The sequence below is a fragment of the Nicotiana tabacum genome, chromosome 20 (assembly GCF_000715075.1).
Source record: "Nicotiana tabacum cultivar K326 chromosome 20, ASM71507v2, whole genome shotgun sequence".
Classification (NCBI taxonomy): Eukaryota; Viridiplantae; Streptophyta; class Magnoliopsida; order Solanales; family Solanaceae; genus Nicotiana; species Nicotiana tabacum.
Genome location: NC_134099.1, coordinates 123,618,996 through 123,645,753, shown reverse-complemented (window position 1 = coordinate 123,645,753; position 26,758 = coordinate 123,618,996). Strand labels below are relative to the sequence as shown.

At 37.3% G+C, this 26,758-nt stretch overlaps 1 long non-coding RNA gene across 1 annotated transcript; it reads right to left on the bottom strand.

Moving 5' to 3' along the window:
• Nucleotides 1-5,305: 5,305 nt before the first annotated feature.
• Nucleotides 5,306-22,021, bottom strand: LOC142174181 (uncharacterized). The gene is made up of 3 exons (XR_012703527.1): nucleotides 21,569-22,021; nucleotides 10,683-17,826; nucleotides 5,306-5,504 (listed from the first exon to the last, which is right to left on the bottom strand). It is a non-coding gene; the product is annotated as an uncharacterized LOC142174181 (long non-coding RNA).
• Nucleotides 22,022-26,758: the final 4,737 nt, after the last annotated feature.

Genomic DNA, 26,758 nt, shown 5'->3' with positions numbered 1-26,758 from the left:
ATTTGGCGTGTTGCCGGAATGACTCTTTCTGTTGGGGCTTAGGGTCCTTTGTGCTATGGCACAGAGTGTTATGTTCATCGGTAAGACTCTCATTTGTCTGACTTGGCATCTTTTGAAGACTGATCAGAAGGTCTTTCTTTGGACCGTAATGTGGGTTTTGGATAGGGCTGGAAAGAAAGGGTATTAAAGGCTCAAAAATGCATCGATATTGGGTTATTAATTACAACTTTCGGAACTAGATTTATTTACAACAAACGCAACATTTTCCCCAGTTTCTTGCTTAGGGATATTTTAATTGATTTTTTTTTATTTTTCAAAACTATGACCGAGCCGTAAAGCGCCTACGTATCCTCTTTGAGGAATCAGGTCAAACGTAGTTCCCAATTCCTCTATTTTCATTTGACTTTCCTTTGTTTTTTTTTTTTGTTATCATTTTTCTTTTCTTTTCTTTTCCTTTTTTTTTCTTTTTTTTTCGTTTTGTTGTTTTCTTTCTTTCTTTTTTTTTCGTTGCTACTGATTCCGAACGAGGGGTATGAAAGAAAATAAATAAGGCTCAAAAGGGGTAACGAAGGATAAAGTGTTTAGGTAGCGGAACAAAATGTCTTCGTTATTCCAGTCTTCAAAACATGCCAAGTGCAAACAACACAATTGAACATAGATTTATAATCTCTTCCGATGGTGCTGGACTTTGACAATTATGTTAAACATTTTATTTTTCCTTTGTCATTTCTAAAGCACCGTTGGACGACACTCTCATTATCATGAACGGCCCTCATGCCAATTTGGCGAATCTTGCTTTTAACGGTTTTCTTCGTGTTTAAATTGCCCCAGTTCCACATGACTCGGGCTTCAAATAATCCCAAACCGCTCTTATTTCCTTTAAATGTTTTGATCACCTTCCCAGAGTTTTATGATTAACTTTTAAAATTAGGCCCAAACTGTGTGCGCATGTCATGTCACGAGAATCGGCGCTGAACAAAATGATAAAAGGACTAAACAAAAGATGACTGGAAACAATAAAAGACCGGCTTTTGTATTAGACTACCGGCGAAATGGTTTGAATAATAAAACAAACAAAAAAACCAGAATAAAATCCTAACACAGCCTTGACAAAACTTAAACAAACTGATATGACAAACTGGAAAGATAAGAAGGTTTGACACAAGACAATATTCGGATTACAACCCTAAGAATAATCCGGACAACAGAAATGACAACAAAATAAGCCACCAAAAACTTCTCTCCTGCTAACCAAGGAACGGAGCGTCCTCCCATTTTATCAAAACTGGCATCTCAGCCATTGAGCTTCGTATCAGTATTGCCCAGACCATTGCCAACTTCAATACCATCAACTTTAGTCAACAAGTCCCAATAGGATTCGAGTGCTTCTGTTATCAGGCCTGATCCCTGCAAAGTGTGCTTCTGGGTCTTGTATTTCCGGCTTACCACAAACCAACCACCCTAACTTTCTTTGTGATTCAAAGCGAAACAGGTTAGAATGGACTCCGTCGGTCCCCATTATTAATAACATCTTTTTTCTTTTTTTTTTCTTTCTTTTTTTTTCATTTTTTCTTCATTTTTTCGATTTGTTTTCTCATTTTTTCTTTTCTTTTCCTTTTTTTCATTTCTTTTTTTTTTGTTGTGGTCGAATCTTATGGAAATTGCCTACGTATCATGACTCCGCATGAATCAGACATTGCGTAGTTCGGACCAATAAAAGATAAACAATAATAAACATTTTTTTTCAATTTTCATATTAAAACAAACTGGGTTTCAAAGGTTTGAAGATGACCTACAAACTCGAAAATCAAACAACCCACATATTCTAATCAAAAGATTTACAAACGGCCAGTTTCTTTCCCCGTTTGACAAATGCAACCAAATGGTTATTTTTGCCAATGTGGCCCCTTCCAAATTTCATGAATTTTGAGGCCGGGAGGATTATTTTATGACACTTTACAAACTTGTTCATTCTTTTACGAAAATAACCTTTCGACAACTGAAAGATACTCTAAGGCTATTTCGGCAAGAACGGTTTAAGACACTGCCGAAGCTGGCTCGACTTATTTTTTACTAAAATCCAAACGGTATTCACCTGACCGCTGACTCTTTGTTTTTTTTCTTTTCAAATTACAATAAAAACCTGGTGTTGCAAACACGGCCCTTCAGCGCCTCGGGAACGAAGATTTATAGGGCTGTGTGGGTCAACTAGACCAAAAATCCTAAACATGACCCAAAAGGTGGTTGTTTATGCAAAGTCAGCCTTCCGGCGTCCCTTTCGGGAACATTCGGCTATTTATGACAAAACAACATCACCTGACTTATTTATGACTCTTTTTATCGTTTTTAGAATTAGAAAAGTCAATATTGCAAACACGGTCTTTCAACGTCTCGGGGACGAAGATTTTAAGGCTGTGTGGGTCAATTGGACCAAATCTTTAAAAAATGACCCCAAAGGTGGCTGTTTATGCAAATTCAGCCTTCCGGCGTCCCTTTCGGGAACATTCGGCTATGTTTTGACAAAACAACGTCACCCGACCTCTTTATGACAGAATTAAAATTTTGGACATATTAATTTTTTATTATTAATTATTTGTTTTTGGCTTTTTAGCAAAAGGTGGGGCTGGACCCGATAAGGGTTGCCTACGTATCTCACATCCGGTGAGAATCAAACCCGCGTAGTTCGGGCAGATCATGAATAAGTAAATGAACTAACCTCTCTCTTTTTTTTTTTTGAAGGAAAGACTTATAAAGAAGAAATGGAGCATTTTTGCATAGAAGGATTTCTAAGAAAATATTCTTGGAATTTTACTTTCAATGAAAGAAATGCTTCTAAAAGTATTTTTTGAATTTTGAATTTTCTTTTCAATTTGAAAAAAAAAGACGGAAAATATTTTCGAATTTTTTTATTTTATTATATATATTTTTTATTTTATTTTTTAAAGACTTTCTAAAGAAGTCAATAATGAAAAATATTTTTGGATTTTTTGTTTTGAAAATTGGGGGTCTAAAAAACTTTTCTAGACTTTTTGGCAAGACAGATATTTTTTGCAACAAATAAAGATATATATATATATTTTTTGGAAATAAAGAAAAACTTTTTGTATTTATATATATATATATATATATATATATATATATATATATATATATATATATATATATATATATATATATATATATATATATATATATATTTGCAACAAATAATAAAACCACGTGCAACGCACGACTCTTTTTATTTTTATTTTTTGCATTTTCATAAACAAACAAATCAAATAAAAAACATTTTAAAAACAAGACTCTTTTTCATTTTCATTTTTATGGCAAAACAAACTATTTTCCTTTTCTATTTTTTTGAAAAACAAAACAGAACAACGACTTTTTTTTTTCTATTTTCCTTTGCTTTTAATAAAACAAACTAGTAAGACATTTTTTTTCATTTTCTCGTTGGGTTTTTTACAAAAATAAACAATTAACTCCCTAACCGCTATTTCTTTTTTCAATTTCATAATATTCATAATATTCAAACACCGGTCAGCATGCGGGCGCGAGACAAATAAATGCACGGAAAACAACTAGGATGCATCAGGATGGTCTTTTCATATCAGGTTGCTAGTCCTAGACGGACCCAACCCCTGTGTTGAGTCCCCTAAGTCAAATGCAACGTGATGCAAAAAAGCGTTCCTACTACGGATCCGGCATGAAGTCACGTTATTCTATGTTCAAAATCTGGGTCAGTGTTCTAGACAGTGTACCCGAGCGGACAACTCGAGCTGAGGAAGGAGCTCCTTTCCGGGAACCAAAAGGCCAGCCGGCTTAGAAACTTTCCGAGCCTCTTTTTATTCAGGGTATGACACTAACAGAATAGGGAGTCTCAACCAGTAAGCACATCCCCAGAGGTAAGAAGAGAAGGGTTTCGGCACAGTTTATATACAGTTCAGATAATATCAAAGCGGTAAAAGCAACATTTAGCACATTAGGCATATATCATGTAACAGAATCAGATAGAACCAAATATAACAGTTTATCTAAGCTCGAATTTCTAACCCTGAACCAGAGTTTCTGGGTTTTAAGTCCCCAGCAGAGTCGCCAGAGCTGTCACACCTCCTTTTTACATACCCGGGAGGGTACAAGAGAGTTTTTTCCAATTAAAGGACAATCGAAACGGGATTTGTTTATTTATTTCAGAGTCGCCACTTGGGAGATTTAGGGTGTCCCAAGTCACCAATTTTAATCCCGAATCGAGGAAAACAATGACTCCATATTACAGTCTGCGTACCAGAAATCTGGATAAGGAATTCTGTTAACCCGGGAGAAGGTGTTAGGCATTCCCGAGTTCCGTGGTTCTAGCACGGTCGCTCAACTGTCATAATCGGCTTGATTATCTGATTTAATACATGTTGAACCTATGTGCAAAATTTAACTTTTAACCGCTTTTATCATTTACTGTTATTTTTATCAAGAATTGTAACATCGTGAAATTGTATCTCAAACCACGTTACAATCATTGTACCCGTGGTCGTCGACACACTTTGACTCCGTTGAGATTTGGATTTGGGTCACATCAATGTGCACCCGAGTTTAAGGAAGTTAAATTATTAAAGGCGCGCCTAAAGCGACTAGCGTATCATCTACTTTGGGTGGGGCCGTAGAATTTTGCTAAACGGTCCATCCCGAAGTCTAAGCAATTTTAAAGCAAATATTTACTGAAGGCCCCGCAATTTTGTATTTTTATTCGGCGAGGCTCATCTCGTTCTCATTTTTCAAAAGGAATTTGCAACGTCATGGACACGCATCTTGAACCACGTCACAATCAATGTACCCGTGATTAAAGACACATTTCGACTCCGTTGAGATTTGGATTTGGGTCACATAAATGTGCACCCGAGTTTAAGAAGGTAAGGTTTATTAAGGCGCGTCCTAAAGAGACTAACGTATTGTTATTTTAGGAAGAGGCCGTGAAAGTTCATTAAACGGCCAAATCCAAAGTCTAGTCAATGGTTATGTATCTTATTGAGGGCCCCGACGATGTGTGATTTATTTAGCGAGGCTCGTCTCATTTTTATTTTAAAGGATGAACATATAGTAACTACATTTCTTCTATTAAGTTTGTCTCTAAAAATAAAAGAAAATTTCTCAATTAATTACATGCTGAAAAACGTAACTTATTAGTTATTAAGTTACGGCTAATGTGAATGGAAAATTGCGATCGAGTTTGTACAAAGGAAAACTGCTTTCATTCTATATTCTATTATTCAATAATACTAGAACATGAGACAGATAATAATATCGAAACAACTTTGATTAATTTGAACTAATATTATTAGATGAAGAAGTTATACATATGCAACCCCATTACTCATTAATCAGTCAACTACATTTTTATACAAAGAAAGGAAAATTTTATTCAAACACAAATCTAAACAAAAGGAATTCAACAGGAAACAAGAGCCTGATTAATATTTCATTTCGCTTCAAGCCGAGAGTGTACAAATGTGTACCTGGAAATGGCAGTACAAGAACGAAAGAAGGAGAAGTCAGCAGCAATAATAACACAGCAACAGTAGGTTCAGCAACACCGCAAACCAGTAACAACCAGTAGAATAACCCAGCAACGGATTGAAAAATTAGCAATACCAAAGTGCAATCGCAGTCAAAGCAGAAGAGAGACAGATACAGGATGCAGTAGCTTACTGATTTTGAATAACACTCGAGAAAAGCAAACGGAAATTACTCGAGTGAAAGTTCAAATTGCATTTCTCTTTTACTCTCAAAATGTTTCAAGTCTGCCTGCTCTCAAGTGTAAAAATCTGTTTAATGTTCGAGTCCTAAGTCTTCTTCAAGTTCTTTTCTCTTCTCACTCTCTATCTCAAATCTTCCTCTCTAATTTTCCGGTCCTCCAAAATATGTCAAATGACCCTATATATATAGCAAGACAAGTCTTGAATCCCCAACCCGAAATTATTCCCCCAAGGGCATGTTTTGTCCCCACTACTTAATGTTTTCTTTATTTTAAACCTTGTCCCCCATGCATACATTAAATAAATACATCCACCTCAACCCATTACAATTTGTCCCCCATGCCTAACTTAAACAAATACAATATTCTCACCCCACTATTTCATGTCTTGTCCCCCATTATGTTAAACAATTATATCAAAACACCACCCCATTACATTTTGTCCCTCATGCCTACATAAACAATTATAATAATGTTCAATTACCAAACTACCCCTCTGACCTTATTGCTATTACCATTCTACCCCTGAATGTAATGCAATTTACCAAACTACCCCCATCAACTCTAAACAATCAATTAATCATAACTTAACCAAAATATAGCCAAGATGACCAATTTCTCAACAATCTTCAACAACAAATTACACGAACACGATGAACAACACAACTCGAAATTAATAGAATGAATTAACCATATTGGGAACCAATCCTGGTTAATTTAGACCATCAATGGATGAGCAAGGATACAACAATACAAACAACAAAATGCATGATTCAAATTAAATCAACAAATTAAAAAGCAAAACAAACTCAAATTAATTTACTGGACGAACTTCAAACAATGAATAAACATGCATTAAAATCTATTTTAAACAACAAATATGACGGATTAAATGATTCAACAACATTAATAATTTCTAAAAAATACATAAAACACATGAAACAAATTGAAGAAATAATCAATTAAATTTCAATTTGAATCTAACAAACATTAAACTAACAAATTTTTACCTAAACAATAAAACAAACATGAAATAAACATGAAAAACAACTAATTAAATTTCCATTTGAAATCTGAAAATTAATTCAACAAAACATATGAACATGAACAAAACAAAAAATCATTTCAACGACGAACAAACAAAACAAGAATTGAATCATTTATCGATTTTGGATCCGAAAAACACCGAACAAAATATGGACGAAATTTGAAACATAAACCAACTAACCGATTCAAAACAACGACGAAGAAACGAAAATGATGGAGTAGCGAGGTCGACGGACAGTGGCGGACGCAGCTGAAGCAGCTATGGTCGTCGACATGCTGCTGCGTTTAACGACTAAGGTCGTCGATGAGGAAGAAGACTGAAACAGTAGCAGCAACAGTCGACGCAGCAGAAGCGATGCTCGAGCAGCAACAGCATCCATGGACGACGACGAGGAAGAAAACTGAAACAGTAGCAGCAACATCCATGGACGACGACGAGGAAGAAAACTGAAACAGTAGCAGCAACTATTGCAGCCAAATCAGTGGCACTCTTCATGGTCGCAGCTCGATTAGCTGAAGAAGCAGACGACGCAAGACGCAGATGAAGAAGCGGACGACGCAGCTGGAGCGAGGACACAGAAGCAGCTGGAATGGAGTAGCAACGACTGGTTGTTGACGACGAAGACGCAGCAGTGGCGACCATGGATGTCGAGCTCGAGCTTGAAGGTGGTTGTTTGGTTTTAATGGAGGACGGGGGGTCGTTTGGACGCGAGAGTGGTTGTGTCGTTTGGTGGTTTGAATGAAGAACGAAGGAGGAGGAGCAGAAGTTGGTCGTGAGGGGGAAGGGAAGTAGCGAGGGCATTCATGGGAGGGTTGAAGGTGGAGGGGTTGTTTTGGGGAAGAAAAAGGTGAAAATAGGGAAGGAGGCGGATGGTTTTAGTTTTTAGGGTTTTTTGGTCTTTTTTATTTTTTTTATTTTTTGTTTTGTTTTGTGTTGGTCAAAAAATGAAGAAAGGGTGTTGGGTATTTGGGTTAATGGGGCGGACCGGATCGACCCGGTTTAGAATGGACCGGGTCATGGGGAAGGTTGGGCAATTATTTGGGCCTGTGGTTTGAAATTGAAGAAGTGGCCCAATCCGATTTTTCTTTGTATTTTTGCCCTCTTTTCTTCTTTTATTTTTGTAAAACTAAATTCTAAAAATACTTAAATAATTATTAAGAACTAAATTAAGTTATAGAAACGCAAATTAACTCCCAATAACAATTAACGCACAATTAAGTAATAATTAAGCATAAAATTGTTCATTTGGACATTAAATGCTAAAAATGCAAAAGATGCCTATTTTGTAATTTTTAATTTTTGTAAAACAAATTTAATTACTAAAAATTGTAGAATTAAATCCTACATGCAAAATGCGACATATTTTTGTATTTTTTATTAATTTAACAAATAAACAAGCACAGACAAATACAAATAATTATCCAAAAATATCACAAAATTGCACACCAAGGAAAATCATTTGATTTTGAATTTTTGGGGAGTAATTCTCATATAGGGCAAAAATCACGTGCTTACACCCAGGAAGAGATCAATGCCATCACAGTCATCCCTCAAGTGGAACTCAAGGTTTATTCATCTAAATGGGATAAACCAACCAGAGTCATTGCTTTCTTTGACACTGGAGTTGCTTGTTCACTCATGAATGTTGTTGTTCTCCATGAAGATCAATAGGTGCCGCACTTTTAGGATTTCAATACTGCATTAAATGGAATCTTGACTACAACTGTCATCACAAAGCACCTGGTCACAATTGAGTTCTTTCCAGGATTGAAATATAGAACCAAGTTGATAAGGTTCGATGTACCAAAGAAAGATCTTATTGTTGGATTCGACATTTTCAGACAACTAAAAGATCAACTCCAGATCAGGGCTAATGGGATAACCTTTAAGAAGCAGTTCAAACCTTATTCTAAAATTCTAAGGTTAGTCGAAATCACCAACGACGAACAAATCAAGGAGATTGAACAACATCTCATTGAGCATTCATGTGTTGAATCCCACAAGGATTTTATGAAGAAAGAGAAAAGCCCATTATGGATGAACGAAGAGTTTTTTATCAAGCTCCCTTTTAAGAAGAATGAAAGCTTCAATCCAACAAAAGCCAATCGTTCAGGCATGAATCCAGATCATCTTCAGCTTTCAATGAAGGAATGTGAAGAACTCTTGGAATTTGATCTAATAGAGTCATGGAATTCACAATGGGCATGCGAAGCATTTTATGTCAACAAAAGAGCTGAGCAGACAAGAGGAAAACTCAGGTTAGTCATTAACTACCAACCATTTAACTACTTCCCCCAAGATGATAAATTTCCTATCCCAAATAAGCTCACTCTTTTCTTACACTTAGCCAAGGCCAAATATTTTTCCAAGTTTGATCTTAAATCTGGATTTTGGCAATTGGGAATCCACCCTGAAGAAAGACCCAAAACGGGATTTTGCACCCCCGATTATCACTTTCAATGGAAAGTTATTCCCTTCGGATTAAAAACTGCACCCTCCTCATTCCAAAAAGCCATGATAAAAATATTCCAGCCCATCCTCCATACCTCTTTAGTTTACATAGATGACATCCTGTTATTTAGTGATACATTGGAGGAACATGTCGCCTTGCTCCGTCAATTTGAGGCATTGGTGTCACACCTCCTTTTTCCTACCCTCGGAAGGGTATAAGGAAGTTTTTTTCGAATTTAAGTGACAATCGAAACGAGATTATTTATTTAGAAATCAGAGTCGCCACATGGGATAATTTATGGTATCCCAAGTCACCGGTTTAAATCCCAAATCAAGGAAAAAATTGACTCTGTTTTACAGTCTGCGAACACAGAAATCCAGGTAAGGAATTATGTTAACCCGGAAGAAGGTGTTAGGCATTCTCGAGTTCTGTGGTTCTAGCACGGTCGCTCAACTGTTATTATTGGCCTAATTATTTGATTTTAAAACACACTTAAGCGTATGTGCATTTTTTAACCCCGTAAAAACACTTTTATTAATTTAATTATCATACAACTAATTACTTTGATTACACATCGCGAATCGTGTCACGGGAACCATACCCACGATCTACAACATGTTTATTTTTTATTAATAAAATTAAATTATGGCCGGGTCATATGAAATGCACACCTGAATGAGATTGATGTATTATGACTATGCCATGGGAACCGTACCCATAATCACGATATTTTATTATTAATCGCGCCTAAGCAAGCTACGATGTTCAATATTGTTTTCCCCAAGTTTCGGATTATCGCGAGGTCATGAGTTATGGAATGGTTGTGACAAGGGAAAAAACATAGTACTTAGTTATTGACATTACCTATTATGAAACTTTCTTCATTAATAAAAAAATGGATTAATTTCTATCTGAACCAAGATACCTGCGCACCAAATTATCCAAATTAACTCTCGAAATCAAAGTAATGAACTAGGAATACAACAACAACTAAGAACAAATATGCAAGTTAATAATTGAGTTCCAATCCATTAAATAAATCACTCTTATATAAGATATAATATAAATTGTGCCTCTAGTAACATTGAACCCCTTAAATCTATTAAAGTAAATAATTCATGTTATCACTGGTAAAGTTGAAAACAATCAGATTTTAGCCCAAAAATATTTATGCTAATTTCGTACTATAGCTACAAAGGAAATAGTGAATACGATGGCATTTGCACCCTTGAAAACCAACCGAATACAAATTCATGAAGGAAACACACAAACTAAATATCATCAGAACAAACGCACGCCAATGCTATTAAGGGATCATAAATAAATCGAACAACAATTCATTCAGGAACGAAATAGTCAGCAACGACTTCAGCAAAACCCAACTACGAATTTAAATTTGATTGATTAAATTTTAAGAAAAGACAAGAGTAACATCTGACCTCAGATCTGAAATCCAATAAGAAGACTGAAATAATATCAAGCAAAGAATCACGACCAAGACTCAACCAAGGACCTCGACGGCGCCGGAAACTCGACAATGAACGGGCTGAAAACGAGCCATTTGCGACTGCTTTTACTGGTTATTGGGGTCGATTTCGAGCAAATCTCATGGTTGTTGCTGGGTGCCGATTTGGATGTGTTCTACATGTGTTCATTGCTCGTTTTTTTGGTTTATGTTCACCGGAGATGGTGGTTTTGAAAGGAGATCTGGCCGGCGTTGGTTAGTTGCTGTTGTGGCTCAACGTTGAAGAAGATGAGGATGATGGGGAGGGGTCCTTCTAAGGCCTATAACGGCTGTAGCAAAAGTCTTAGGGATTTTTTGGTTTTTTCTGTATATTTGCCCTTAGGCGTGTTTTTTAGCTCATTGTAGGCGTTAGGTCTAGCTTCCTTTTTATAGGTTTAGGATTTTAGGGTTATATTTAGGTTAAGGGGTATGGGCTTAGGAATTATGGGCTTGAGAATTATGGGTTAGGTCCAAAAACTAAGCCTAAAAATGGGTCGCTTGAGCCCAAATTTATTCTTTCTCGCGAACGAGACTAAAAATACGATATTGTTAATTAATTAATCCTATGTAAGCAAAATAACTATTAAAATAAGACTGACAGTTAAAACAAAACTATTTTTGGGTATTTTTCAAGATTAAAAATGACTACAAAACATTAATGAAACTATTTGTTTGTAATTTTCGTTTTCTTGTAATAAAATAAAGTAAAAGAGTAAAAATTAGTTAAAATAGTTATATTAGGCCTAAATTAAATATTTACGTGCTAAAATATGTAAAATCTTGGGGAGGTTCAAAAATCACATGTTTACAGCTGCCCCTCTTTGACTGAAAACGCGAAGAGTTTTCGGACAAAGAACGACTAGACAGGTTTTTTGACCCGACCCTTATTTAAGGAGACAAAAACTAAGAAAAAAGGGGAATGTGACCGAGCCCTAGTATCTGAGCTGCCTACATATCCTTGGCTATAAAGGAATCAGGCCACGTATAGTTCAGGGTTGAGTAAGATGATGGAGTATACCGAGGTGGAGAGCCAGTCGAGGTGTCGTTCCGTCGAGGTTCTGGTCCTCGGTCCTAATGTTACATCCAAATCAAAAAAAATGAAAAAGACTAACTAAGCCTGTCAACTCTGAGTTACAAGATTCTTATCTATAAGTCTTCTGAAGCTTGATCTTGATTCTTGAGTGGTCCTTCATGCAGACTTTGGATTTGAACCTTGACGCTTGCTAGTTGCAAATGCTAGTTCATTCTTCTTCAACTTTTCGGATCAAAGCCGGACACACTATGTTTGTGACTTCAGTCATGTCTTGAGCAGCTCACATCTTTCATCAACTTTTGCATGTGGATTCAATTCTTGCCTTTCTTCTACTTCATTCTTTTTAATTTTGGATTGTGACTAACTTCCGTTGATCATCTCGGACTGTTGACTCTCATTCTTGCTGTGAGCTTCTTTCATTGCTGACTTTAATTGCATTCTGAAGTGAATTCTCTTATTCTCCAGGTAGGCTCCTAATTGTTTAACACTTGCACTGCTTTTTTTTGAAACCTGAACTGATTCCCTTTGTTCTCCAGGTGGGATCCTAATTGCTGAACTCCTTTGAATATTGTTGCTTTCCCTTTGTCTCTCCAGGTGGGCGCCTGATTTCCAACAATTGCACTACTTGTCCTTGAAACTTGAACTTTTTTCCCTTTGCTCTCCAGGTGGGCTCCTGATTGTTGAACTTGAACTACTTCCTATTGAGACTGTTTTTCCTTCGAACTGTCTTCCCTTGCTCTCCAGGGGGGTTGCCTGATTGCCGAACTTGATCCGCTTTCCTTTTGAACTTGTTCGGTCCTCTCTTTGTTCTCCAGGTGGGTGCCTGATTTCATCAAAACAAACGAAATTTTTTGCCCCGGTTTGTACTAGGAAGATTTGTGAATTGTTAGCAATATTATAAACCACTTATATTGTTGATGCAATGATGAGAGTAAACTAATGACTAGTCCAGGATGTGCGTCTCCTATGAGTAAAACCAAAAACTTTGACTAGCAAATGCGTCTGCTAAAAATAAAACCTGAATGAACCAAACTAGGAAGTGCGTCTCCTACGGGTAAAATATGTATGAACCAAAACCAAGAAGTGCGTCTCCTAGGGGTGAAATCTCAATTTAGGAAGTGCGTCTCCTAAAACAAAATATAACTTTAAAGGCCCTGACTAGGAAGTGTGTCTCTCAACGGGTAGAACTTAACTGACTCAAACTAGGAAGTGCGTCTCCTACGAATGAACTCTCAATTTAGGAAGTGCATCTCCTATGGGTGAAACTCAATTTAAGAAATGCGTCTCCTAGTGGTAAAATATCAATTTAGGAAGTGCGTCTCTTGAAAGTGTATCTTGAAAGACCCAGACTAGGAAGTGCGTCTCCCATGGGTGAAACTTCTATGACTCAAACTAGGAACTGTGTCTCCTATGAATGAACTCGCACTTTAGGAATTGCGTCTCCTATGGGTGAAACTATAATGACTCAAACTAGGAAGCGCGTTTCCTATGAATGAACTCTCAATTTAGGAAGTGCGTCTCCTATAGGGGTATCCGAAAAGACCCAGACTAGGAAGTGAGTCTCCTATGGGTATAACTTTAATGCTTAGAACTAGGAATTGCGTCTCCTAGGGGAAAGCTCAATATAGGAAGTGCGTCTCCTAGGGGTGAAACTTCAATGACTCAAACTAGGAAGTGCATCTCCTATGAATGAATTTAAATGACCAAAGCTAGGAAGTGCGTCTCCTAACAAGTATAATCTAAAAGATCTGTACTAGGAAGTGTGTCTCCTGACGGGTAAAATTTCAATGACTCCAACTAGGACGTGTATCTCCTAGGGGTAAACTTAAATGCCCAAGACTAGGAAATGCGTCTTCTAACAGTGAAAACTTCAGTGACTAAAACTCATATGATCCAAACTAGGAAATGCGCCTCCTAAAGGTAAAATCTCAATTTAGGAAGTGCATCTCCTACAACAAAATATAACTTGAAAACCCAGACTAGGAAATGCTTTTCCTAGTGGTGATATATGATCTTCTCAATAGCCTTTGTGTAAGCATAATTGGGGCATTGCACCTGAAAATTTCAACCTTATAAGCTTTGATATGAACATAGCTTTTGTCCTTGTTTCAGACAAAGAAAACTTGTGAGTTTAAACATGATGGTTGGTTTGTGGCCTTGACTTTGCGGCTATTGCTCCTTCACTTGCCATGATAACTTTGATTTCACCTTGAAAGACATTGCTTGCTTATTGACTAATCAATTTCTTTGTCACCCTTATCACAGAAAATACCTCTTCTCCGTTCAGACCCAATTCCCTCTATCTGTTGCATTGCTCATGAATTGACATTTACCAAACCTTTGTGATTCACATGAATCCCAAAGCACGTCAATTGTCACCCACTCAGTGCGTATGCTGTTCTTTTTTGACTTAAACCACTGGCATTGGCCTTGAGGTATATTGCTCGTTCACTTGCCATGATAACTTTGATTTCCTCTTGGAAGACCTTGCTTGTCATTGGTTAACAACTTTCTCTGTCAACCTCATCACAGAGAATACCTTTGATCCGTTCACCCAACATCCTCTATCTGTTGCATTGTTCATGAATTGATATATACCAAACCTTTGTATTTCATATGAATCCCAAAGCATGTTGATTGTTAACAACTCAGTGCGCACGTTGTTCTTTCCTGACATATGCCACTTTGATGTGCTAGCCAAATTCAGTTTTGTACAATTGGAAAGTTGGTAGCAAATTTTGAAGTCCTTTCTCACTTGTTCTAACCAAATAGACTCAAGAAGGGGAAGTAAACAAAACAAAAGGAACAGAGTAAGGACAATGGAAAGAGATGATTCCTAACAAGAAAACTAAACACTTATCAGATGTGGATACCAACTCTAATGACCGTGACATACACCTTTAGATTAAATGGCCTAATCTTCCAAGCAAGTCTGATGTTCAACTCTTATTGTACCTATTCGCCGTGAAGCTGGGCTTCAATGCTCCGATTTTCCAATATAATTTACGATTCTTACTCGACTTGTAGTGCCCGAAGGCTTTTCACCATTAGGCCTCTCTCATTTTGTTCTTTTCTCTCAACTTACCATTGTCTTATGGTGCCTATGAAGGTTTTCACGTATAAGACTCTCATTTTTGCTTGACTTGGTCTTCTCAAGTATTGGTTAGAAGGTCTTTCTTTGGATCGTAATGTAGGCTTTTGGATATGGTTAGAAAGAAAGGATATCAAAAGGCTCAAAACAACTTGAATGGGTTCAAAATTACAACTCTTGGATAAGATTTCTTACAACAATAACAACTTTCTGCCCCAGTTTCTTTGCTTGGGGACTTTTGAATTGTTATTTTGATGGGACCGAACCGTGAGGCTGCCTACGTATCCTTAAAAGGAATCAGGTCGAACGTAGTTCATGACATAGAAATTGCTTCGTTTTTGTACTTTTCTCTCTCTTTTTTTTCTTTTTCTCTTTTTCCTTTTCTTTTCTTTACTTTTTTTCCATTTTTTCTCTTCTTTTTTTTTCTCTTTTCTCTCCTTTTTTTCTGTATCATATTTCTAAACTCTGCTTCTGATTCCAAAAGAGGGATATGAAAGAAAATAAATAAGGCTCAAAGGGGTGACAAAGGACAAATTGTATAGATAGCAGAATAAAATGCCTTCGTCACTCCAATCTTCAAAGCATGCCAAACACAAACAACATAATTAAACAAACCAAAGAAATCATACGTAATATCTTTTGACTGCATCAGAATTGATAGTCATATCCACACATTTGCCTTTTACATTTGTTAAATGCAAATCACCATTGGACAACACTCTCGTTACCACGAACGACCACTACCAATTTGGGGCAAACTTGCCTTTAGCTTCAACCCGATGCGGCATGATGCATTTCAATAAGGTTTCTTTATGTTCTATCTGCCCAGTTTCACACAATTTGGGCTTGAAGTGATCTCAAAATTCCTTTACTTATTTCCCTTAAATGTCCCTATCAACTTCATAATTATTTCATTGCTTCATGATTAAACTAACTTTAAGACCAGGCTTGGAATTATGCGTGCATGTCATGTCACTAGAGCCAGCCATAAAGGAACTATAAAAGAAAAGAGAACTAAACAAAAAATGACTAGAAATAACAGAAAACAGAAAATTATATTAGACAGATGGTGAAAGAGTTTGAACAACAAAACAAGTAAAATAAACTGGGATACAACCCTGGAACAAACCTAGACAACACTAAACAAGTTACTACAAAAAAACAAACTAGGCAAAATAAAAGGATAGAGGGTTTGAATCACAAGACAATATCCGGATTACAACCCTGAAAAATAACCCGGACAACAGAAATGACAACAAAATAAACCACCAAGACTACTCTCTAGCTATCCAAGAGCTGGAGCGTCTTTCCAATTACTAAGCACGACATCTTAGCTACTGGGTTTCACATCAACATTGCCAAAACCATTAACAACTTCAATATCATTAACCTCAGTCAGCAAGTTCCCAAGAGGATTCGCATGCTCCTTGTCATTGTCATTGATCACAATTACCCCTTCTTGAATCATTCTTTCTATTTCCCTTTTCAAAGAACGACAATCTTCAATGTTATTCCCTTGGACATTAGAGTGGTACATGTATCGTACAGTAGGATCAAACCCTTTTGCATATGGGTCTGGAGTATAGCCGAGGAGCGGCTCAATCACGCTAGATTGCTTTAACTTTTCAAAAAAACTTGTATAGGACTCCCCAATTGGCATGAAACTATTTCTTTGTCTTTGTTCTCTTCCCTGCCCTTGTTTCCTAGGGGTTGTTGGGTGCTCGAAAATGTTGTGAAGGCAAGAATACATTATGTGGTGCTGGTGCTCGCCATAGGGAGCGACCTGGTGGTTGGACAAATGACCGGACATTGTTCGGAGGATAATACAGAGGTGGATTATGTGGAGCTCGGGGATAGGTTTGGGGTTGGAGTTGAGTCTGGGTATATTGGTAAGGCGGGCCCTTTGGTCCATGTCATGACTCTGGAACAACCATGGCAACATCATCATGTTCCTTCTGACCCAGCAAGCTTCCTATGTCGTTCAGAATTGCTTGTGTTGTTGCTTTTAAAGCAGAATAGCTCATGATCTTGATCGACTTCAACCCATCTTCTACCATTCCTCCCATTTTTACCACATCATTAAAAGGCCTACCCACAGCCGTGATCAAATGCCCAAAGTAAGTTGGCTCTTGAGCTTGGAGAAAGTACTCGACCATCTCTTTTTCTTCCATCGAGGGATTGACTCAGCAGCTTGCTCTCTCAAGGGACATCATCAAATGCCCATTTTCTTCCTCAAATGGGCCATGGGATCTCCATGTCCGTCATATAAATCAAACTTTGGCATCTTAATCCCATCAGGCAGTTGGACGTCAAGAAACAAGCACAAGTCATTGTAAGCCACGCTCATCTGGCTCTATATCCCTTGCATGTTTCTTAAAGACTGCTCTAAGATTTTCACCTTCCTGGATATCTCATCTTGCTCCACTATCTTAGCATGCTGTTCAGTTTCACCGGGAGGCTTAAAATGAGGAATGTGAGAATATGGATCCGAGACTTTGAAAGTTGGTTCTGGAGCACAGTGTTGGGCATCCGGGACTTTGAACACGGTCTTGTTAGAGGATCGAGGAAAAATAGCTGGTAGAGTAGCTGCAAGAGCATGAGTGGCCAAAGGAGCGGCATAAGAATGTGAAAAGAACGTGGGGAGATATCAACATCAGTGGGAATCTGTATTTGTGATAGTGGTGGGATAGTTGCAGGGTTTTCAGTGTAGTTAGTGGGGAATGAAGGTGGAGAATGCCCCCTGATCCAAGACTGATACATTTCTGTCATCTGTTGTTTCACCCTTTAGACTTCCTCTTTTAATTCAGACTCCTTTAATTCAGACTCCGACTCCACGAACTCCCTTGACAGGTCAACAACGCTTGTGCCCAAGTTTTTGCTAGCCATGGCTACCTTGTCCTTTGACCTTGTGTTGTATGGACAAGTTACATTAAGAACCACAAACCAACCACCCTTCTGCTATAAATGAGGAGAACAAAAAGGAACAAAATGAAGTTATTATGTTAGCGTAAGTACATTTAACAGCTAAAAATATCACATTTCATGCAATGCACCTAGCAACAGTTAACGGTTCAAGAATGACTTCGAGGGTCATAAGGTCACTTGGCATCATCCCAATTTGTCAATTTGAAGAAAACACCCACTCAAGAAGTACCCAAACACAAAAGAGCAAAAACAGAAGGAACGCGAAGGCAAAAAGGCCCAACATACTCACCGCGATTGCCACCGCGGTTGGAGTCAGTGTTCTCCGCGGTCAGCACCGCGATCGACGCCGCGGCCGCGACGACATGTTCGCAGTCCAGAAATTTAAGGGGCCAAAGTGTCAATTTGGGAAAGCTTTTGTAAAACCCTTATAAGATATAGGAAACTCGTCCAAGAGAGGGGGGAGCTTATTTTGGAGATTACTTTTGCAAGAAGAACAAGTGTGAGAGATCACCCAAAACATCATAGTTCTTATTCTCTTCTATTTTTCTGGCAATTTTCCATTATGAATATTTTCGTAATTTATTCTTACGTTGTCATGAGTAGTTAAATACTTTGATCTAAGGTTTTGGTGAAACCCGTTGGGGATGACTTAGTTGTGATAGTAATATAGTTTGAATTGGTTGTTAATCTCTATTTGTTCATCTACGTTTTGATTGTGGTTAGTTGAAGGGGCCCTCAATTATCCGTTCCTATTTATTATGTATCTTCTTGAGAGAAAGTGCATATTTAGGTAGTTGTTTAAACAACATCACTCCTGGAGTATAGACGAGAGTCATAACCGAGGGTTTAGAGGTTGGATTAGAGATAACGATACCTCGGGTGCAATCTAAAAGAACGGTAATGTGAATCTAGCTAACGTAGCTTGAGAGAGTGCGTCTAGTAAATTATCATAATTGCTTGAGAGAGATTTATGATAATTGGAGAGTTCTTGATTGATAGAGACAACTAAGGCATCGCTATAAGAAACATACAACCAAGGAAATCACCAACGGGGGAAATCATTACCTTAGACCTTATTCCAATTGTTTACACATCAAGCATAGTTAATTTTTAGCTGTTAATTATTTTCAGTTTTTAGTTGTTAGAAATATCATCAATTGTGAATTACAAAGTTTGGGGAAATTGATTCTGTGAATTTAGTAAATCCGACAGAAGTAATTGATAGGTTAATTCTCTGTGGTTCGACTCTGCGCAGAATTACTTAGATTATATTTGTTATGTCCGTGTGTGTCCTTATATAAGGCATAGTTTGGCGTTATCATCTGTCATGCTCAAACCCCGGTAAGTAGATCCATACCTGTATGAAAAAAACTCAATCCAACACTAGGTGAGACAATGATACTCCCTATTGGACACATGCAAGACATAATTGAGGCTATTTTTGCAAAATGGCTTATTTGGCTAAAAGGTGGCTAGAAGTACAAAATTTGGCTATGACCCCGCAAAACCAAGAACATAAGATTTAATAGGAAGACCGGACCCTATGTGGGTTGCCTACGTATCATGCCCCGAAAGACGAGAATCAGGTATGCGTAGTTCGGGCAGATTGGATACGGGCGAGAATTAAAGTAAAAAACAACTAATTTAGAGAAACATATTTTTTGCCTTTTGTTTTGAAAAATGATGAAACATGTAAACTCTTTTTTCTTTTGGATTATCTTTTCCCTTTTTTTATTTTTTGATTTTCGGAAAATGATGAAAAAGTGCAAAATGTTTTTTTTTTTGAAATTTTCATGTTTTTTTTTTGTCTTTTTCTTAACAAAAATGTGACAGACAACATAACTGGGGCCTATTTGCTTTATTTTCACACCTCACCCTCTTTTTTTTCTTTTTTCTTTTTTTTTCATTTGCCATCAACTATCATTAGTCCGCCAAATGACCCTTTTACCCTTTAAGAAATACAACATGTAGCACATACGATGCATCAGGATGGTCTTCTATTTTTTGGGTACACCTGTCCTAGACAGACCCAACCCCTCTGTTGAGTCCCCAAAGTCAAATGTAGATGATGCAAACAAGCGTTCCTATTAGGGATCCGGTATGAGGCTGAGTTATTCTAGGTTTAAAACCTGGGTGTATTGTTCTAGACCTGGCTTACCCGAGCAAACAACTCGAGCCGGGAGAGGGGGGGCAGCGTACCGGTAACCAAAAGATCATCCGGCTTTGCAACTTATCTGCACCTCGTTCTAAATTGGGATATGACACTAACAGAAAGAAGTCACGCCAGCGTGCACTCCTCAGAAGATAGAAGAGAGGGGCTTCGCAGCAATTTATATATACAATTCAGATAATATCAAAGCGGTAAAATGCAACATTTAGCACATTAGGCCCAAACATGTAGATAAAACCAGATTATAAATAAAGCCAAATATAACAATTATTCTAAGCTCGAATTCTTGAACCCTAAACCAGAGATTCTGGGTACTTGTCCCCAGCAGAGTCGTCAGAGCTGTCACACCTCTTTTTTCCTACCCTCGGAAGGGTATAAGGGATTTTTTCCAATTTAAGTGACAATCGAAACGGGATTATTTATTTATAAATCATAGTCGCCACTTGGGATAATTTATGGTGTCCCAAGTCACCGGTTTAAATCCCGAATCGAGGAAAAGATTGACTATAGAGATACAGTCCGCGAACACAAAAATCCGGGTAAAGAATTATGTTAACCCGGGAGAAGGTGTTAGGCATTCCCGAGTTCCGTGGTTCTAGCACGTTTGCTCAACTGTTATTATTGGCCTAATTATCTGATTTTAAAACACTTTTAAGCCAATGTGCATTTTTTAACCACTTAAAAAATCACTTTTATTAATCTAATTATCGTACAACTAATTACTTTGATTACACATCGCGAATCGTGTCACAGGAACCATACCCACGATCTACAACATATTTATTTTTTTATTAATAAAATCAAATTATGGCCGGGTCACATGAAATGCACACCTGAATGAGATTAATGTATCATGACTATGCCACGGGAACCATACCCATAGTCATGATATTTTATTATTAATCGTGCCTAAGCAAGCTACGATGTTCAAGATTGTTTTCCCCAAGTTTCGAATTATCGCGAGGTCATGAATTATGGAATGGTTGTGACAAGGGAGAAAAACATAGTACTTAGTTATTGACTTTACCTATTATGAAACTTTATTTATTAATAAAAAAATTGATTAATTTATACCTGAACCAAGATACCTGCGCAACAAATTATCCAAATTAACGCTCGAAATCAAAGCAACGAACTAGGAATACAACAACAACTAAGAACAAATATGCAAGTTAATAATTGAGTTCCAACCCATTAAATAAATCACTCTTATATAAGATATAATATAAAGTGTGCCTCTAGAAACATTGACTCCCCTTAAATCTATTAAATAAATAATTCATGTTATCACTGGAAAAGTTGAAAACAATCAGATTTTAGCTCAAAACTATTTATGCTAATTTCGTACTATAGCTACAAAGGAAATAGTGAATACGATGGCATTTGCACCCTTGAAAACCAATCGAATACAAATTCATGAAGGAAACACACAAACTAAATATCATCAGAACAAACGCACGGCAGTGCTATTAAGGGATCACAAATAATTCGAACAACAATTCATTCAGGAACGAAACAGTCAGCAACAACTTCAGCAAAACCCAACTACGAATTTAAATTTGATTGATTAAATTTTAAGAAAAGACAAGAGTAACATCTGACCTCAGATCTGAAATCCAATAAGAAGATTGAAACAATGTCGAGCAAAGAATCACGACCAAGACTCAACCAAGGACCTCGACGACGCTGGAAACTCGACAATGAACGGGCTGAAAACGAGCCATTTGCGACTGCTTTTACTGGTTATTGGGGTCGATTTCAAGCAAATCTCATGGTTGTTGCTGGGTGCCGATTTGGACGTGTTCTACATGTGTTCGGTTCTTGTTTTTTTGTTTTATGTTCGCCAGAGATGGTGGTGTTGAAAGGAGATCTAGCTGGTGTTGGTTAGTTGCTGTTGTGGCTCAACGTTGAAGGATGAGGACGATAGGGAGGGGTCCTTCTAAGGCCTATAACGGCTGTGGCTAAAGTCTTAGGGATTTTTTGGTTTTTTCTGTGTATTTTCCCTTAGGCGTGTTTTTAGCTCATTGTAGGCGTTACGTCTAGCTTCCATTTTATAGGTTTAGCATTTTAGGGTTATATTTAGGTTAAGGGGTATGAGCATAGAAATTATGGGCTTGGGAATTATGGGTTATGTCAAAAAACTAAGCTTAAAAATGGGTCGCTTAAGCCCAAATTTATTCTTTCCCCGCGAAAGAGACTAAAAATACGATCTCTTTTATTAATTAATTCTACGTAAGAAAATAACTATTAAAATAAGGATGAAATTTTTTAAAAAAACTATTTTTAGGTATTTTTCAAGATTAAAAATGACTACAAAACATTAATGAAACTATTTGTTTGTAATTTTTGTTTTCTTGTAATAAAATAAAGTAAAAGAGTAAAAATTAGTTGAAATAGCTATATTAGGCCTAAATTAAATATTTAAGTGCTAAAATATGAAAAATCTTGGGGAGGGTCAAAAATCACATGTCTACAATTGGTAACAAAATACAAAATCATGCTTTCAGCAAAAAAAATGGTTCTTGCTCAAAAAGAGATTGATTTTCTTGATATGCATTTTGTCCAAGGTGCATACAGTCCAGGACCCCATATATGTCAGGAACTACTCAAACTTCCAGATACCTTCCTCACAACAAAGCAGGTCCAACAGTTCTTGGGTGTAGTAAATTATGTAAGAGATTTCATCCCAAATATCTCTACATACATTTCTCCGCTCACATAGATGCTCAAGAAAAACTGCTCCGTCATGGGGAAAGAAACAAAATGAAGCGGTCAGGGAAATAAAGGAGATATCTAAAAATGTCAAGTCCCTCCATTGTGTTCAAGTGTTTATTAATATGGCATTATGTTAGACTTAACTTTATTTAGACCCTTAGATGTCCACTAGTGCAACCTATGTATGCTTGCAAACTTGTTTCTTCTCCTAATTCTTGTGATGCTTGTGTATGTGAACCTACTGGCTTGCTTAACCTTTTGTGTTGTATGTTCAGTTCAGTGATCTCTATCTACCCTCCTTACCTGTTACTTTGACATTCTAAATTCCTATTCTTAGCTAACTGAAAACCAAGACTATCTAGGTTCTATTGTTGGCCTCCCTAGTTTGAGCACTGCTCGGGTTCCAATTGAGGCTCTTGTGAATTTTAACATACTAGGGCTAGGTTCTTGTCATTTCCTCAACCTCCAAAACTGTCCTTAATACTCTACTTCCCTATCATGTATTGTGTTATATACTGGTTATTTCAAGTAGTGCAACACTTGGTGTTATGGTTCATTGAAAGGGGTCTGGACTTCCCTATGGGCCTATGGTTGTGTGGTTCTTTATTGAAGGCCTAAGTACTCTATGTCAGAAGTATTGAAGGCCCAGCAAGACGGGTATTTAGTTGTTTTATTTGGGGCCTGCTATAGCCCTGTTTATTGTCATGTAATATTACTACTTTACTTATTAATTTTGGTCTGTAATAATATCTTTGTTTAAACGATTTAGGTGATAGTAAAAGGGGGATGAGGTAGGTTCTAATATTAATATGTGAGAGGTAGATAACATGTCTATAGGATGAAATGATGCACTTGCTCTACGCATATTGTAGAAACAATGCTATTAGGAAAAGCAAACACTCGCACTACTTGTTTATTAGCAAAGCATGAGCTCAAATGCCTCAATATCTTTGTTGTTATATGTTATTAGAGAACCTTCCCATAGGAAATACATATCATGGAACTCCCCTCTAATTTGCATTATTGTAGCGTGTCCACTAGAGATCATGCCTATAGGACTCTAATCCCTTTATCTGTCATTGCATCACATTATCCACTTAGAAAACATGCCTATAAGGTTTAACAACAAAATCAGGTCCCAAATGTTAATCATTAGGAATCCTGCCTATAGGATGCCACTATTTGCCTTACTAACTGGTAATGACACCCCTTTTTAACATTGTTCATCCTCACTTAAGTCCTTATCAAAAGTATGAGTAATTTTGAGTTTCTACTCTCATTATCATAAAGCACCTAGGCGCAACAACTGCAAGACTACAATAAGGGAATTCACCTTCTCAATAATCAATGTAACAATCTATACAATCCTGTCTATGAATAACGTTGGTTCCGAAAACTACTTGCATTCCTTAATGCCTATTACGTAGAAATCATGTCTATAGGGATTTAAGTTCCATAATCTTGAACCGCATAACATGAAAATTTATTTCGCGTGCATTTATTTTTTAATTGTGAAGGCTAATTTCAGCCTTTAATTTCTTGTATGTGAAGTCCAATGTATTTTTTTATGTCACCTAGTTTTGACATTTTCCGAGCAGCCTAAATAAAGTCTAGAACCACCCAAAATAGAGTTTCAATGCTTCCTGGACCATAGACATAGGACGGGTAGTGCACGTATAAGGTACGACTTATAATTAACTAGTGCGCTTTAGGTAACAACTTAAAGATAGTAATCGGGTAGCAGGAGATGATAGTATGTGCCCGCTGCATAATATGAGTAACACTCCATCTAGAGAGAGTTACGAAGTATTATTTATGTTGCACGGGCTGATCCTTTAGGATAAAAAAACTTAGGATCCCCCCCCCCCACATCTTATTTCCCTTTTACCTTATCAAGTGTTTGTATTCATTTACTCAAAATCTTTTGTAATAATAAAATTCCCAAACTTTGCGCTCTCTCTCTCTCTCTCTTTGTTTATTTGACTAATCCATATAATTCAAGTTCGGCCAGAACCAATAGTTGTGGACCTCGAAGGATGCCTAACACCTTCTCTTCGAGGTAACTTCGAGCCCTAACCCGATCTTTGGTGACACAAACTAGTTGAACCTGAGTCATTTGCAAATAGGTGCCCTAACACACCTTAAAAATTGTTAGGTGGCGACTCTTCTCTTTTAACCCTTCATTTAAAAGAGTTGTCACACGTCGAAGCTCACTTTTGGGATAAAACAGGGCGCGGCAGCATGGCGACTCTGCTGGGGATTTAAACTTAGGCTCTTACCATAGTGAATTTGGCTAGTATGGATTAGTTTTCTTTGATAAAACATGCTTCCTCCTTCTATTTTATTTGCTGCTACATGCACATCCCTCTCCCATATTCCTTTATTTGTCTAATTCATTGTTACATGCCTGATGCTCTTCTATTTTCCCTTTAATTGTTTAAATATGCAAATCCCTTCCCTTCTCACCCTTTCCTTGCTTAAATTGGTTGTAACATGCATATCCCTCTCCTATTAACCCTTATTTGCTATAATTGCTCTTCATTTGTTTAAAGATTGCTACATCATTCCTCTCTCGTCCCTACTCCCTTGCTTGCTTTATTACATTCTCATATATCCCGCGATCTAACTTCTTTCCTTTGTCTTTCTTTTATATTCTTTATGTTTTACCTTAATTATGTATTTACCGCTTTCTACATATTTATCATGCAAATACTTGGCAATGTGTTATTATATATGCATAAAGCATGTTGCACATAATATTCCACTCGTGCCAATTATCAACATAGCGGTGCTTGATGAGTGTCCACGCTCTTCCAAAATTACCTTTTTTAATTCGGAAAGGCTTATTTGCAGTAGACTAGTCGATCAACGGTGCAGTCGACGGTCTCGTACCTTTCCCTCTCAAGTTGTCCACTTGAGAGTACCAGTCTAGGACACTCTAGAAACCCTACTCCAAAATCAAATGTACATGCATCATGTTAAACCTAGTACGGGTTATCACATTTTCGATGTTATATCCCGCTAAGATAAGCCTTGTCCAAAGCCCGACAGGATTTACACAATTCCGATGGACACCATCATGTTCTGTGCATTGTTTGGAGAAGATATGCCAATATGTTGATCATTAGTGTGTAAATTTAAGGCCCCATGAAATTTCTACTCAAAAAGCCGAAATCTCATAGTGCCAAGCTAGGAATATGCGGTTCAGACCCTTTGGATTGATTTGTGCATTAAAAAGTTAATGAATGATGTTTTTCAGAAAAACGTGTTTCTGTGGTCTATTATACGGTCACATAATAGCTATGCGGACCGCATAGTCACCACAGAGTGAGGCAGTTTGATGGTTAATTTTGAGGTTAACTATGCGGCCAATCATTGGATCGCATAATCAATATGTGGACCACATAGTAATCGCATAATCTCCTTGGAATATTGCGAGGGGAAGACAGGTATACGGACCGCATTCTTGTCGCATACCCAGCTAGTTTGTTCAGGTTTTGGGGGCCATTTTGTGGTCCCTTTTTGCGGGTTGCATGTCCATTATACGATCGCATACGCGATCGCAGATTGTGTTGGGGCTTCTAATTTCTAATTTTTAAAACCCGACCTCATTCCGTTAAAACACCCATATTAGGCCATTTTGAGCATATTTTTTGATAGTTTAGAGTGGGGGAAAGGATCCTAGAGGGAGAAAGTGGTCTTTATCAATTGTTCTTCAGTTCTTGCTTAACCACCTTGAAGATTAACAAGGGAGGCACCTAGGTCTCCTTCCCAAGAGGTAAGCTTCTATCACCCAAGCTCTTAATTCCAAAATGCAGCTAAAAATGGGTAATTAGTAAGATGGTTCATCGACTTGAGGGTTGTTTGTTTTGCATGCATGGGTGATGAACGATTGTAGGAAGATGATGGGCTAAAAATCATAAAAGAGGGGTTGTGGAATGATGGAATCTTACACAAAAAGATTCTCAAAACATAATGCACACATAGTGTTTGATAGAATGTATTAGTGAGCTAGAATCTTGACTATCCTTCTAATTCTTGATTCAACTTATAATTCTCATGAAATAGATCGAAGTT